This window comes from Gopherus evgoodei, chromosome 6 (assembly GCF_007399415.2).
Source record: "Gopherus evgoodei ecotype Sinaloan lineage chromosome 6, rGopEvg1_v1.p, whole genome shotgun sequence".
NCBI lineage: Eukaryota > Metazoa > Chordata > Testudines > Testudinidae > Gopherus > Gopherus evgoodei.
In genome coordinates, this window is record NC_044327.1 from 74,802,554 (window position 1) to 74,818,714 (window position 16,161).

Below are 16,161 nucleotides of genomic sequence, written 5' to 3' on the forward strand. Positions count from 1 at the left end.
GGATCCCGACAGTTTGACACTTTAAAGTTACCCACATCTGTGCTATGCTATTATGTAATATTTTTGAAATACCCACTAAAATATAGGAAATATTTCCCATTTTTGATCCATTAAAAATATGGAATCATTTTCTTTTCATGACCTTTATAGGGTGAAAAGGAGACTGTGGGCCAGACAAGAGCAGATGCAGGAATTGTTTCATTGACCAGAATGATGGCAACTCTTTGGGACAGTGGAAAGTTGAATCCAGCCTTCTGATGTTGTTGTTACTAATGTTTATATTGCGGTAGTGACCAGACGCCCTGGATCAGGCCGACAGATTATGATACAATTCTTATGTGAGAGAAGCACCTGTCTGGTCTAAAATATTTTGCTGTTGGTGATGTCTGGAAGGTGATGGGGACTAGTCTGATCATCATAGCCAACAAGCTCCTTACATGGCAATGGATTATTAATTATTTAAGTTCCTGAACTACATTTATTTAAATGTATTCAGACTAATTAAGCACCAACAGTCACACCAATGGACTAAAAGTCCTACTAAGTTTTAGAATGAGAGCATGGTTTTATATAATGCAGCACCAGGAGACATAGATCTGGGCTCTATTCCTTCTTCTGTGACTTCTTCTGTGACAAGTTGGGCAAGTCACTTCAGGCCAAATTTCAAAAGTAGCCTCTAGTTCAGATGGCTCAGGTTTTTAGGTATCATCATCCACACTTGGTAGGGGTAAGGCCTGATCTGATATGCTGAGGTGTTTCTAACTCCAAATGAAGTCAGAAGTTCAGCACCTTTGAAAATCAAACTTGAGTTGTCTCCAGTGAGGATGCTATGTCCCATAGCTTCTTTGTCTGTAGAATGGGGATAATAATACTTAGTTTTTTCACAGACATGTTGTGAGGTTGAGTTCATTAAAGTTTTCCAAACACCCTAAAATCCTTGGGTTGAAGGTGCTATAGGAATGCAAAATATCATTTTGGGGGTGCCAAGCCATGGTAAATGGAAACCGTTACTTGCATTAAAATTACTGCAGTCAGAAGTGAAAACTCTTGGCAGTGTGCAAAGATATTTTATAATGCTGATGCAAAATTGGTGTGTCAATCCTATAATTTAAATGGGCATGTCAAGGACTTTTGGCATTTAACATTTTTCTTGTACACTCCCCAAATTCTGTGATAACGACTTGGAAACTTTAATACATTTTCTTTCCCTATCATTTAGTCTTGTTACATTTGGCATTTTGCCATATTTCCAATGTGCATAATCCAATTACCTATCTACATATTTCTATGGCTTTCATCACCACAGTGTTTGAGCACCTCACAATCATTGATAGATTTTATCCTGGCAAAAGCATGTCAGGTAAAGAAATGTTCTCCACTTTTTACACATAAGGAACAGGGTCCCTTAAGTGACTAGCCCAAGCCCACACAGAGAATGTATGTTAGAGCCAAGAACTGAGCCAAGTCTCCCAAGTTCCAGGTTTGGTGACCTAACCACTATGTCATGCTTCCTCCTAATAAGCCAATCAATATCTGTTTCGCTTACATTTTCAATACTGTAAGTTCTTTGGGAGAGATACGCTGTCCTTCTTTGTGTTTGTAAAGTACCGAGCCACTCTGAGTGTTATTACACTCTAAATAAGCTGCCCTGGGTCTCGTTGATTTCAATGGGGGTTAGTGTCAGGATATGCTTGTGCAGATACAATTGTAGGTTTGGGACCATGAGCGAGATTATCATTTATACTGGGGCAACTTTACACTGCTAAGGAGTTGTAATGAGGCCTTAACGTACATTTTTACCCACTTTAATGTGCTTTTACATTGCCAGAGTTATGTAAAGGGGCCTTAGTATAAGAGAGGATAAGACCAGCCTTAAGACTGCTAGCTCTTTGGGGCAGGGACTGTCATTTCTGTTATGTCTGTACAGTGCCTAGTACAATGGTGTTGTGACTGAGTGTGGCTTCTAAGAGCTACTGTCATTCAAAAATAATTTAAAATGCTATGAACAAGTGTAGATTTTTTTCCTTATTCATGGCAAAGTATATTTCACTTGTCGTCATTAAGCACTAAGCAACCTAACATGAAAATACAACAGCTTTTTGAGATAGCAACTGACCATCAGAAAGCCATCTATATTTAGCATTTGCCCAGACTGTAAATAGCTTTAACACAACTATTTGGCTTTCACCTAAAATGTTAAAATGACTTGAGAAAGGGCAGGCAGTGTTATAACTAAGAGATGCATGTCCTGTGTATCTTCTAACAAAGCTTCATTATTTCCAAGCACTATTTCAAGCTGTGTTCTTTCTAATATTAGAAATGTACTGAAAAGATGGACACAAATTGGCCAGACTCTTCTCCAGGATTATGCATGTTGGTTGATCTTTGATCCCTAGTGGCAGTTAGCAACAACAGCCTTCGGAAGTGCTTTTTAAATTTTTTCCCCATGAGGGCTAGGTTAATAGAGAAGACTTCTCCAGGAAGCTTGCCAGTCAGCTTGGAGAGTGTTTTGCTCAGAATAGTTAGCCTGCTGTGCCCACTCTAAAAAGAATTTGAGCATATGGTATAATATGCACTTACGTTTACAAAGACGCAGCATAGATTCACATCCCAGTTTGAGTTGAAAATGCTCTGTATGTAATGCTCCAACAATGTGATAAGAACATACTTGCACTAGAGATTGGCCTGAGCTGTGATATTCTGTTTCAACTACACTCTTTCTCAAATTACCAAATCTGATGATTATCATAGTTACCATCCCTGTGAAAATGGTAAAGTTGCAGGGTTTACAGTTTCAGCAGGTGCAAGGAGGCCTAGATGTGAAGGAAAGAGCATGGAACAATGTCAGAGGTTAGAGAAGGTTAGAGGAGACTTAGAAAAGAGCCTGTATCAGAGACAGAAGCAGAGCAGTTTTTCAGATTACTGGGTGAGACAGAAATCCTGGTAAATGAGCTTCAGTTAGAGAGTTTAATAAAAGAGGAGAGATACTGACACCCCACTCATTCCCACCCCCGAATAATATTGAAAAAAAAAGTCCTTAGGTTTCAGTGAATCCTGAAATCTTGTTTTTATGACCTTAAATCAAATCCAACCTAACCATTCAAATACAATTAAACCTACAGAGTGTAATTCTTACGTTGTTGTGAAATTGTGTGAAGCAAAAAGGTCTTTCCTGGAACTCTGTGTCAGGTAAAAGAACAAGAATTTCTAGCCTGGCATTATCAAAGATGTGTGAGCCTTAAGTGTGCAATTCCTTGCTTACATGCACACAAGCAGCTCTGATTTGCATTTGCTCAGGTGAGAGCTGTGTGCTTAAACTGGGTACATGCATTTAGGCATGGATGGCTTTCAAAATTTGCAGCTAACTGTCCAATCTATTTATTTAAGATGAAGCTTTTGTGAGCAGCCAAGAATGAAAATTAAGGCTAAATGAAGGGGTCTGTATTGCACTAGGAACGAGGAGATCAAGCACTGGCCTGAGACTCAGGATTCTGAGGTTCTATTCCCAAGTCTAGCATTGGCTTCTTGGATGACTTTTGGCAAATCATGTAATTGCTCCGTGCCTCAGTTTCCCTATCTGTAAAATGGAGGATAAATACTTTAGATTTACTGGTGGAAAATGATATACAAGAGCTAGGTATTATTTATTATTGTTGAAGAGCCTTTTTCTTACCACAGACGTTTGCACTAATATTGCCCATTTCAAGTGAAAGTTAGTAATACAGTTTGCTATCTGTTTAAAATAGTTTTTTCTCAAATGCTTCTCTCCTCTCCACAGTGTATCAGCATTCTGTGTGCATCAAAGATCGTATTGACATATCCAGACGGATATTTTTAGCATGATAGAAAATAAAATCTTGAGAAAGGTCAGTCCTTTCACTCTGCTAATTAAATTGCTATGGAAGGAGATTATATCATGATGGTGATCAAGAAAATAACTGAAATAGCATATACAAATCTCCAGTAGGTGGCTGTTTTTAAAATGCAGGCATAAAAATGGCTGGCAAGAAAGACAAAGAAATATGCTATTATTTTGTCCATGAGTCATTCAAACGACCATGATTATTATTTTCTTTGACTTTCTTTCAATTCCTCAGCGTCTCAGCCTCTTGAATGAGATTCTCAACAACTCACAAGATCAAAGCTATAATAAATATATTCATAAATCTACATACCAACTCTTAATTTAAATTACTTTAAAGATACCGTAACAATTAAAAAGATGAAATACTTTTAGGTGACATCTTTAACCTGAATTCCAATATTGAATGCGATGAATCCAAGGTCAGATGATTCAGTAGAAAAAGGTAACTGGGCCAAAATTTTCACATTTGGGTGCCATCAATTAGGCACCTAGAGTAACATTGGGATTTAGGGTGGGAAAGTCTGTATGAATTAGGGTCCCAAGTCATGTAAACACTTCTTTGAAAATTTTACCCCTAATTTCATATTTTGTCACCTAATTAAGCTGTCTAATTTTCAGAGACACAGAAGAAGTCACTGACTGTCAAGGCCTGGTCATGGGCAGTCAGACCAAGTGGTTACAGCCAGAGTTCAGTCACAAGTAAGCTGGGTCAGGGTACCAGCACGTCAGAGGTAAGAGACAAACTGGAGATTAGAACCACAAATCAGAAGTCAAAAGCTAAGCCAGGTCAGGAGGCCAGGAAGTCAAGCCAGGGGAGCAGGAGGCATACATGCCAACACAGGGTGGATCCCAGTTGTTCAGACAGCTTCCTGTTCCTATTGCTGGCTTAAGTAGTGCCAGTGGGCCAATCTCTTGGACTCCACTAATGGGACATCTGGAGAGGAGCCTCAAATTGGGGCTAGGTCCTGGGTCAGAAGTTGTCAGCAGGTTGCCAAGTGGCGGGTGAAGCTTGGCTGCTCCTATGGACCTGGATTTGAGGCCTGTGAGTCATGACACTGACATGCAAATGTGAGGTCTTTGTCCTAAATCACTCTGCCTGATTTTCCCTCTGCAAAATAGGGGTAATCAGTCTTACCACCTTAATGTTATTAAAGAGTTCTAAAAATTGTGACTCAGAGTTTCAAACTAGAGGGGTATACAATTTGTGCAAACCATTTCTGTGATTGAGCACAGTGGCAATAATTAAATGTGCAGCTTGTTGCTGTGTATTTCAACCACTTAACTGGTAAGAGCAGCAAAGAGTCCTGTGGCACCTTATAGACTAACAGATAAGGTGCCACAGGACTCTTTGCTGCTTTTAGAGATCCAGATTTAACACGGCTACCCCTCTGATACTTAACTGGTAAGGGTTAATTTAACTGCATTTTAGTCTGTGCCCTCTCTGCAGGGTGGAAAATTCTAAAATGCAGCTTTACCAAAATCACATCCCAATAAAAAGTGCAATCTGAGTTAAAAATCGACTGCAAACAGGAATTTAAATATGATTCTAACTAAACCAATTTCAAAGCTGATCTATCTGGCTATTGAGGATGGGATCAAATTGTTTATGAAAACTAGTTTAAAATCACTCTCCAGCCTATCTACATTTAGCTGGAACTGTGTTTAAATTGCACTTGATTATTTGTAATATTGAATCTAGAAGCCCCAAATATATCTGGGGCCCCATTGAATTTGGCACTGTACCGACACATGGTAAGAGACAGCCTCTGTGCTGATGAGCTTAAAATCAAAAGAGACAAGACAGACAAAGGGTAGGAGAAAGGAAATATGACTATCTCCAGTTGATAGATGGGGGACTGAGGCACAGAAAGATGAAGTGTGTTGCTAAAGGTCACATAGGAAGTATGTGGCAGAACCGGGAATCAAACAAAGTTCCTGAATCCTGTGTGGTGAACCCCAAGATCATCCTTCCTTTCTGGGAACAAACTCTGTTTTCAAACAGCTTCCAAAGTCCAATAGAGATAGGAGATTTGTATTCTGGAAATATCCTGAAGATGTTTTGGTGGTTTGTCTGAGTGACTCTTATAGTCAGGCAATATGCAAATCCTTTGGCACATACAATTTATTCAATGTATTCAGACATTATATTCTGAATACTAAGTGTCACTCTCTCTTCAGTGAAAGTGATTTATTTTGAATATGTTGCTGAACTATTAGGGTTATATGTAAATCTTGCACTTTCATGTACATTTCAAGTAAACTGTTCTGTTTTTTAATAACCCTATATGAGACATTAAGCCATGAGCCATCTGGCCTGACTAGTGCTACTCCAAAGACAGACAATGAGGGAGAAAAATGCACCTCTGTTCTCAAGTGAATATTTAATTTCTTGCCCAAATGCATGGGGATGTGCTGCATACTCCCTACCCCTCCAGCTAACCCTCAACTCTTCAATATTCATTTGAGTAAGAACAGTTAAGATATTTTCTCCAAGTGAAAGTCAACTGCAAATTTCCACATACTAGATCAAAATCTTTCAGCCATCACCAATAGAACTACCATTAAAAGGTCAGACTAGATGATCACATTGGTCCCTTCTGACCCTAAAGTCTATGAGTAAAGTTTAAAACAAACATTGCCTGATTCTTCTCTCGTGTATACTGGCTTAAGTTAAAAGTGAATCAGCAGAGTTGCAGAAAAATACGAGGTGTAAAAACCATAGGAATCAGGCCAATAATTTTTAGTAAGTACCTTGGTCTCTATTGCCTTCATCTTTATTTTATTTTATTCCACTCCTAATGTAGTCCTAGGATCATTCACTTCAGCTTGATCTAATATTCTAGATCCCACACATCCATTCAGCCTTTCTCCAAGCATCTGATCCTGTCATCCTTATTCAAATAAGGCGGCCTACTGATTTCATTGGGAGTTCTACCTGAGTGAAGACAGTGGGTGAAACCTGGACCACTGAAGACCAAACTCCCATTGACTTCAGCAGGGCTAGGATTTCACTCTGGATCTGGCCACAATTCCTCTCCCCCATTCTTGATGAAGATTCAGAAATATGTTGACACTGATGCTAACAAACAGTAAGTATTTAATATGCAGGCTCTCTCTCTCTCTCTTTTTTTTTTGGATCAGAAAACCAGAGGTAACTGCAGCAGTCAGAATCTGTTATGTTAGGAATGGTCGGCTGTCGTGTTAGCATAAAGGATTCTGTGAGCTGTCTTTAGTTCACTGATAGGAATCTTGCAAAATGAGCATCCTCTGTGCACAGAATTAAGCAGACTATCCAAATCAGCCTGCTGGATTAAAAGAAGGGATACAAATAACAAACCTTGATTGCAAGATTCCCAGCTCTTGCAGGGAGGAAGCAGCCAGGGAATCAACCCCAGGGCTGATTTTTAATAGAGAGGACAATGAGCCAGTTTCAATTAGTAGGAGAGAGGTTATAAAGATTCAAAGAAATACTTCTGAATCAAAATGAGTTGGTACCTCTCTCCCAGGAACCATGTAGGAAAAAACATGAAATAGCACAGAGAGATAAATTATATAGAAAATTAAATATTTAGGGTGAAATCCTAGTCTCCTTGAAGTCAGTTGCTGTTTTTCCATTGTTTTCAGTGGGGCCAGGATTTCACCCAGAGGGTAAAAGTTTTTTTTTCTTTAATAATATGGAGATATATCTATCTCATAGGGTTGGAAGGAAGGGTCATTGAGTCCAGCCCCCTGCCTTCATTAACAGGACCAAGTACTGATTTTGCCCCAGCTCCCTAAGTGGCCTGCTGAAAGATTGAACTCACAACCCTGAGTTTAAGCAGGGTAATGCTCAAACTACTGAGCTATCCCTCCCCCTTTTAAGATAGTAAAGATAAAATAGCTACTGGTCTCTTAAACTGGGTTTCAGCTTGGGAGGGAGCTTTATTAGAAGAAAATACGAGACTATTTTTGTACATAGGAGATACAAGTATGGAACTGAGGGCTACTGCAGAGTATGAAAGGGGCAAAATCATATTAAACTGAGAATACTCAATACATCCTTTTCTATGGCTGATACATGACATGAAATGCCATGGAGACACTGAGACACAAAATGTAAATCTGGAGAGATTAAAATTCTTCTAGCCTACCTGTTCCCAAGTAGATTGACCGACTCCGACTATAGCTACTCTTTGGAGGGACCTGGCTGTGATCTGATACAAAACAGCATAGTGAAAACGAACAGACTACAGGTGCTCACGTCAGGAAACTGTGTTCTTGTTCTGCATGTCAGTGAGTCAGTGCAGAGTTTTTAAAGGGTAATGAGTTTGACCCAAATATATTGATATCTCTCTGACATACATCTAGCTGTGATCCTGACAGATAGAAGACAGGAGTAAACAGTGAGATGAAGACTCACTCCTGAAAAGTGGTGATGAAAGGTCAGGAGCAGCTCTATGTTTTTTGCCACCTCAAGCATGGCAGGCAGGCGGCTTTCGGTGGTGCACCTGTGGACGGTCCGCTAACGTGGATTCGGTGGAATGCCTACAGGAGGACCTCCGGTCCTGGCCACTGAAGCTACGGGACCGGTGGACCTCCCGCAGGCACGCTGCCCTCACAGTGACCAGCAGGCCGCCCCCTGTGGCTTGCTGTCCCAGTTACGCGCTTGCTGCCCTGGTGCCTGGAGCCGCCCCTGTGAAGGGCAAGAACTCCTTTGTCAAGGAGTTTGCTAATGAGGATAGGGCAGCCTCTCTAATAACTCTCTCATGGTTTGCACAGGATGAGGGCCTCCACATCCATTGCCGCATGACCAGTGCTAAGGGATGCCTTCCACTAACATGCATGTCTTCTTTAAGGTAGAAAAAGAGTTTGTCACCTACAAACTTGGAAGAATCCATCTATTTTCCCTCTTGGGGTTTCACAGGAGAGTTACTCTAGCACAGTGGTTCTCAAACTGGGGAGTCGGGACCCCTCAGGGGTCACGAGGATATTACATGGGGGATCATGAGCTGTCAGCCTCCACCCAAACCCTGCTTCGCCTCCAGCATTTATAATAGTGCTAAATATAAAAATAAGTGTTTTTAATTTATAAGGGGGGTTGCACTCAGAGGCTTTCTGTGTGAAAGGAATCACCAATACAAAGGTTTGAGAAAGGCTTTAGTAGCTGTGTTATACCAAAGAAGGTGGGGTGGGTGTATGTGGTGAGGAGGGTTCGGCCCAGATACTGTGGTGAAAGGGGTATATGTGTGTGTGAGAGAGACAGAGAGAGAGAGGGGATTGGCTTAGTTATACTGTGGTGACAGGTACAATACAAAAAGCTATCTTGATAGAAGCTGGAGTTATGGCCTATCAGAACGCACTTTTCTCCCATTATGGCTTTCAGTGGCAATTGTACTTTCTTATGTCTAGGACAGTCTGCCATGGAGCTGACATCTGTGGGTTAGCCCATAAGGCCACAGGGATATGGCCAGTTCCTCTGGTGACAAATAAGTTTATCTCACGCAGTATCTTTGGGACCCATTGTTTTAAAGGAATGGCTTATGTATGATTTTGTTCTACCACATGGGGGAGGGCTACCACAGCTCCTCCAAAAACTAAAAATGGTGGGTGGTGGTTAAGGCAAATCAGCCAGTTCTAACCCACCCAGAGAGGTACCACCTCCTGGAGAGGTTTGCATGTACTAGTTCAAACTAGATTCTCCAGAGACCAAGAGACAAAGAAAGGACTTTTGGATAAAGGATTTTAAACTGACTCGGGGCCTTCTTTCTGATCCAGCAAACAGGCAGGACCTTCTGCCTAAGTGGGAACCCCAATACTTTCAGAAGGGTTGGAAGGAATTGACATATTAGGTCCCCTTAAGACTGATGTGTGACCTCTGACAAGCTCCTAGCATGTGTATAGAAACTAGTATTGTTTTTAATGTTTTCTGTGTAATACTTTTACCTTAAAAATAAGTTTGCTTATGAAGAGGTGTGTGGTGACTGTTTGCAACCTTCAATGTGAAAGCAAAGCACAGATGCCGAGCTTTATGCACTCTGCCTTGCTGAGAATATCGCAATGTACACCAGGAACCATCCAGCCTGGATAAACTCTGGTCAGCAGTGAGTAAGTTGCAGGTCTGCGACAAAGAGAGTTGACAGCTTGGAGCCAGAAACCTTTAAGTGGGTGCCTTTGGTGGACGATGAAGGGGATATACGGATACTGTTACCATGAAAATGTGACACCTCTCAACATCTGGGTGATCTGGGGTGAAATGTTACATATTTAACAAATATTGGATAAGATATGCTGAACACTGAGCATTTCTCTAAAAGCTATTAGCACATAGCACTAACTGTCATATTTTTTTTTAAATTTTAAACACATCATTGCTAGTTACAAAAGCCAGTGGACAGTCTGGAGCGGAAGACTTAGTTGAAAATGCCAGGGAGAGCTCAGAGCTCTGTATGTTCTCTCTTAAGGTCACAGGAGAAAGGAGAATGTGTGTTGAATTTTTCATGACAATCTGGTGTCAGAGTAAAAATGAGGGAGAAAATGAGAGAATTTTCCTCTCTAAAAGGAAACTCCAATAGCAAAGTGTCATCAGAAAGTCCTGACTGGCATACTGCAGCAGCAAATACAGCATTCCCCTTGCTTTTCCAAAAACTGCAGGCTAAACATTAGTAATGTTTTCAGTAGAACTTAGACCACTACACCTAACAACTTGTTTAAGTGGAAGGTCTGAAAATAAAAAAACATAAATGTTTTGACATAAGAAACTGGTCTATGGGTTTTTTTGTTTCTTAATTTCATGTTTTTTCATGGGCTCATCTTATCCTCTTTCTCCCTAACAAATTAACTTAAGTGCAACCCACCCAGCTACATCAGTGTTGTGTTCTTTCATAAAGCATAAGAATTTAATCTTGATTATCATTTCGATCAAAGGAAACAAAGAAGGAACAAATAAGAAGTCTCCACGAGAAAGCACAGTGTGTGTGACTCATTCTGTAGCACTAGCCATTGTAAAATAATCGGTGAGCCACTGTTATATGGATCCATTTGCCCAAACTTGTAGACCATGTAATAGGTCACACATGGTACTGTAGCCTTGAAGCTGTGGTAGTTGCCATGAGGAGTGAGTGCTTTAGCAGCCTGCCTGATGGGTATGAGGGAAGAGTATGGTATCTCTGCTACCTCCTGCATAGTTCTCCAGTGCACAGACTCAATTATTTGGGCTGTGCATGAGCATCAGAATTTGGCCCTGAGAATAACACAGTAAAGAAAACTGTCATTAAGGTGGCTTGCCTTATCTAGAAATGTACAAGCCTTGGTATTCACACACACGTCTTATCTAATTAAATTAGCATGCTACATATTTAAATATAATGGGCCAAATTCCCATCTCAATCAAGTGCAATTCTTAGAATTTGTCCCTGCGTTTCAGGATCACATTTTCCCTCATAATTATTACACAAATGGATACGTTTTAAGGGGTAATTTAATCCATTTTCATTTTCCCACTGGAATGATGTGCATGTGCTTTCCTCAAAGTGAATGCTGGCACTGGGTACCCCTCCTCTCTCACATGCATTAGACAACAGCTTTTGGATTTTTTTGGCAACCCTAAAGAAGTTTTCAGGGAATCACAGAAGTTAGTGATGGAAAAGTCTACCTAAATCAAAAGAAACATGGAACTTGCATTCAACAAAATTAATATTAATATTTGCAAAGTGCTCTGGAGCAAAAGGGAGCTAGCAGAATGCTAAATATCAATGATTACTGTTAAATCATCTCATCCACGTCAACCTTCCCAATTTGCATTGCCTTATAATGCATTAAAAAAAAAGAAGGATGAACAACATTTTAAATAAGTTATCTCAGTGCTCAGGAATTGATTTAAAACTAAGTCCCAGGGATACAAAGCACTCTTCAAAAACAATTTACACCAACATTTGAAGAGAGCATGGGGCTGGAACTCACACGTCCTGGCTTGTATTCCCAACTCTGCCATTGGGTAACCTGGGGGTTCTCACTCATGTGTCTCAGTTGCCCCATGTTGTAAAATGGAGATAATGATAATAACCTCCTTTGTAAAGTGCTATAAAAGAGAAAGGTATTATAATTATTACTTATTACTATCTCAGGAAAACATATTTAAGTATTAGAATGTACTTCTATTATATATTATATTTTTTGTTTCATTATTTTATTTACTCCAGTAAATCAAAATAATTTTCCTTCCTTTCTTTATCCAGAAGTTAGGCCCTATTTTCACAAAACACTTAAGAACATGCCCTTAAGTGCTTTACTGAATGGAGGTCTAAGTGCCACCCTTGCCTCATTGTGGAATATTCAGGTAAGTGGATATTATTTCTAAGGAAAATGAAGACATAGAACCAGCTTCTGCATTCTTCAGATACCCAAAACTCTCATTCAAAAGCGAAGGAATGCAGAGATGGACCTGCAGTCGGAATAGTTATAGATTGTTACTCTTAGAACTTTTAGATCAGCTTTGCCTCCTTTAATTCTTTTTGCTCTCTGGTCTTCTGAGAGTATAATAAGTGAGAGGCCCAATTCTACATTTCTTACTCAGGCAAAGCTCCCAGTGACTTTTGTGGGAATTTCGCTTTCGTAAAGGCTGCAAGACTAGGCCAAGGTATTATGTTTTTACAGAACTATAAATACAGTTATCAATATAGTTTTTAGATGCATTGCTCTAGAGACCTGAAAGTGTAAGTTGCTCAGACAAGATGGGAAATGTTCCATTTAATAAGAACAGAGTCTCTGTCTAACTGCAAAAAGTTTAGCAAAATTCCCACTGAAAAAAATGAATTAGGACTATTTGTACCCATCTATGTTCTTCACAGCTTTCAAAGTGTTCTGCCATATTTGTGAATAACAGGTTCATGGTTCATAGCTTGGTTTTTCTAATGCAAACCCTGAAGCGTGCCCAAGTGGCTTCAAAAGTGTGATGGAAATCTTTTGCTTTCACTTATGCAACACTGTGAGATTTCTTCTAATCATTCTTTTACTGCTGGCAGGTTTGGGGATTTCCATTTTTTTGGTAATATCAGAGGTGTTGTTTATTTGCACAAGTCAAAAGATAGAGGAAGCCTAGTGCCAGGGCTGGACATTGACAAACTGCTGTATGCAAAGCCAGTCTAACACTAATCTCTAAGTCAGCCTGGAAAATAATCATTTTAATGATAAAGGTTTTCTCTTCACAAAAGTGCTCTGGAAGCCACAGAGCATCACAACAAAATTAAAATTCAGTGAAAACATGATTAAGATCCCCCCTCCCACCATCCTCATTAAAATTTCAAATGAATGAATGTAGAAGAAAGGAGGGTAATAAATACATGGCTGATAGTAAAAAATACCTTGGAAATAAAAAGTCTGAAGGTGTTCTTTGTAACTGGAGAGGAATTGACTGTGGTGACTATCAAAGAGAAATGTAGTTCACTCTCTAAGCCCTTATCACAGAAAAGGAGTAATCGCCTGTTGACCTAAGATGTAACAGTCAGATTCCTAAAATGAGGTGGTCTCTGAGCTGAGGTACTTAGCAGGGCAAAGTGTAGCGTAGAGGTCTCAAATAGAGCATAAGCCTACATTAAAAAACAACAGCACTAACCCTCTGTCAGGCACTTGGAAGCCAATGGAAGGAATACAGAGAACGACATATGATCATTCCAACCAATGAACAAATATTCTACTGCATTCAAAATATGCTGTTATGAGCATATCACAGATATAGAAGAGCTCCGCTGCACAACTAAAAAACCCTACATATTAAGCATGGCTTTCCCTTGGAAGGCAAGAGCCTGATGTGATACCAATATCTTTAACCTGACTCACTGCCTCTTACTAAATCTCTTCATTTAAGGAGGAGATGAAGGAAAAGGCTACCATTATGACAAGACAACAGCCTGTACTCCAAAGAAAGTTGCACATCTCCAAAATGTGTAGTGTAAGGATTTTTGGCTGAATAGATATCACGGTGACCAGCTATACTGCATACCATAGCTCCATAGATTTTATGATAGCCTCCTTCTGTTCCAAACTCTTGAGCTAAAGGAGAATCCCTGCTAGCTGTAGTAATAAGATTTATATCTAGAGCTTCATCACCATTGTAGGTTCAAGTTCATGAGATTACAGGTATTGAACTCTGTAGGATCTGTTCATTGGTGTTATGGAACCTAAACATGCAAGAAAGGCTCCATTTTCCACTGGTCCAACTATGTGGATTTTGAGGAGCAGTGTCCAGACTTCTTGGCCTGCAGAAAAAGAAAGCTGGAGAAGGAGCCACCCAGTGTCCCCAGAAATCTCCAAGGAGGTGGAACTGGGCCTACTAGAAAGCAGAGGAAGGAAGGCCACTGTTTGATTGGACAGCAACAGTAAGGCTGGGGGGTTACAACAATCATTTTGTGAGACTATAACCAAAGTACTCAATCAGCTGCACAGAAAATCGCACACAGCGCTCTCTGCGCATGCATGTATGCATATATATAAGGGCAGGGTAGGGCAAACAATAGAGACCATGGAGCTGAATCCTTGCATGTTCATTTGAATATCTCTGGCACTTTGCCCTGTTCCTAGTGCAATTAAGGGCCTCCGACTCCCTTCTGTTTCAAAGAGGAAAAAGCTCATACAAATTTGCTGTCTCTGAATGCTATTTCTCTACTCACAGAGCTGTTTTCATGGACTTCCTATTTCTCTGTTTTTAGATCTCTCCTTTGATGTGAAACGTTCACAAGTCAAAATAATGACTTGTTGTTCTGGGCTCAGCTGCTTATTTTTAACCACCCACTCCAGTCTCCAAAGCCTTGGTTAAGTACATGTCATATGTAGTGTGATAGTGCAAACAAATATGTGCTCCTGTGGGTGTGCACTTACTCACTCTGCTATGCACTGGTATCTATTTGGGAATTTCCAATCAGTGCTCATGCTGCCTCTAAAATAACTTTTAGGCATAAAGCTCATGAATTAATCATTGTTTTAATCCAATGAAACTGAACTGTGCTAGATCTGCTGCATCACCTGCTACCTATTTCTGTCTTGGGTATTGAGACTGCTGTATATAACAAGGTTATATTTTTTTTCCACAAGTACTGGGAAGGAATTCAGTTTTAAAAAATAAACCTGCCTTTTGCAAGGAGTGGCTGGTATGGTAGTAGAAAATGTATCGGGTAGATGTGGGTTCTTTTCTGTGTGTGTGTGTGCGTGTGTGATGTTCTTACAGAGGTGTACATGAAAACCAAATATCCCATTACAAAGAGGACGAACATTATGCAATTCAGATTCTGTAGCTACATGTCAGATATTCAAAAGCATTCCTAATGTCCCTTTTCTTCTTCATCTGATGAAGAGGAAGAATGGTCCAGTGATTAGAATGCTAGCCAGAGACCCGGGTTCAACACTCACCTGTACCACAGATTTTTCCTGTATTATCTGAGCCCTGTGAGTGGATCTTTAAAGGTGTGTATGTGGTGTGGCAGAGCGGAGGTGGTTGGGGAATTGGAAGTGACCCAAGGAAATATTGGAGGGTCAGTGGAAGGAAGGGCATTGATAACTACGGGAGGGAAGAGGAAGCTGGACGCCAAGAGAGGATTAGAACTCCAAGCCTCGATTTAAATCTAAACCATTGGGCCTCAGCCAGATCCCACTTTTATACCAAAGTTTCCAGTTTGACTGAGAAGTGGGGAGATTAAATTACTACTCAGAAGTCAAAATGTGCTCAGCTCAAAATCCCACGAAGGATCTTCCTGATTCCTGATTTTTTCTGTAACCACGATAACAGCCTTTGCTGCAAGCAAAGGAGAACCTGTGAAATTATATGATGCTAAATTTTATCTGGAGACGTTGTTAGTATTCAGAGGTGAGTTTGGGATCTCTAAAGGGAAAGATGCCCTTCAACCTGTAGGAAGGACTAGCATTTGCATACTCCTGCCCCTTACATAGCCTGCTTTCTGAAGCCAATCTATGAAATGCCAATTCTGGAAGAGAGTACCACCAGAACAACATTACAGTGCAAAAAGCAGTAATTTATTGGCTCTGCGATGTTATTCTCAAAAGTAAAGCTGTCTCAGGCACCAGAGGTGGTTCTAGAAATTATACCACAAGTTGGCAAGGATTTTGAGTGTAGATATAAGTGTAGCTATTTCAGTATCTATATATCTAATTTGATCTTTTCTATTGCCCATACTTTACAGTGAGATTCTATGGAGTTGCTTTACATATGGATGGCAATATAAAACAATGGAATCTGTTCTAAAGGGGCACTGACAACTTGAATGTTCTGAAACTATCCAAATGCCAAAATCTGAGATTTTAAAAATCAA

The 16,161-nt window shown here is 40.1% G+C and overlaps 1 protein-coding gene and 1 long non-coding RNA gene across 2 annotated transcripts in view; one reads left to right on the forward strand and one right to left on the reverse strand.

Moving 5' to 3' along the window:
* Positions 1-16,161, reverse strand: part of LOC115653757 — a 131,560-nt gene that overhangs the window by 23,178 nt on the left and 92,221 nt on the right. The window lies entirely within an intron of this gene.
* The window catches only part of PCSK1 (proprotein convertase subtilisin/kexin type 1), a 53,584-nt gene continuing 49,535 nt past the window's right edge, over positions 12,113-16,161 (forward strand). The window contains exon 1 of the mRNA XM_030567374.1: positions 12,113-12,179. The gene's annotated coding sequence lies outside the window, so the exon portion shown is untranslated. The remainder of the gene's footprint in view (positions 12,180-16,161) is intronic.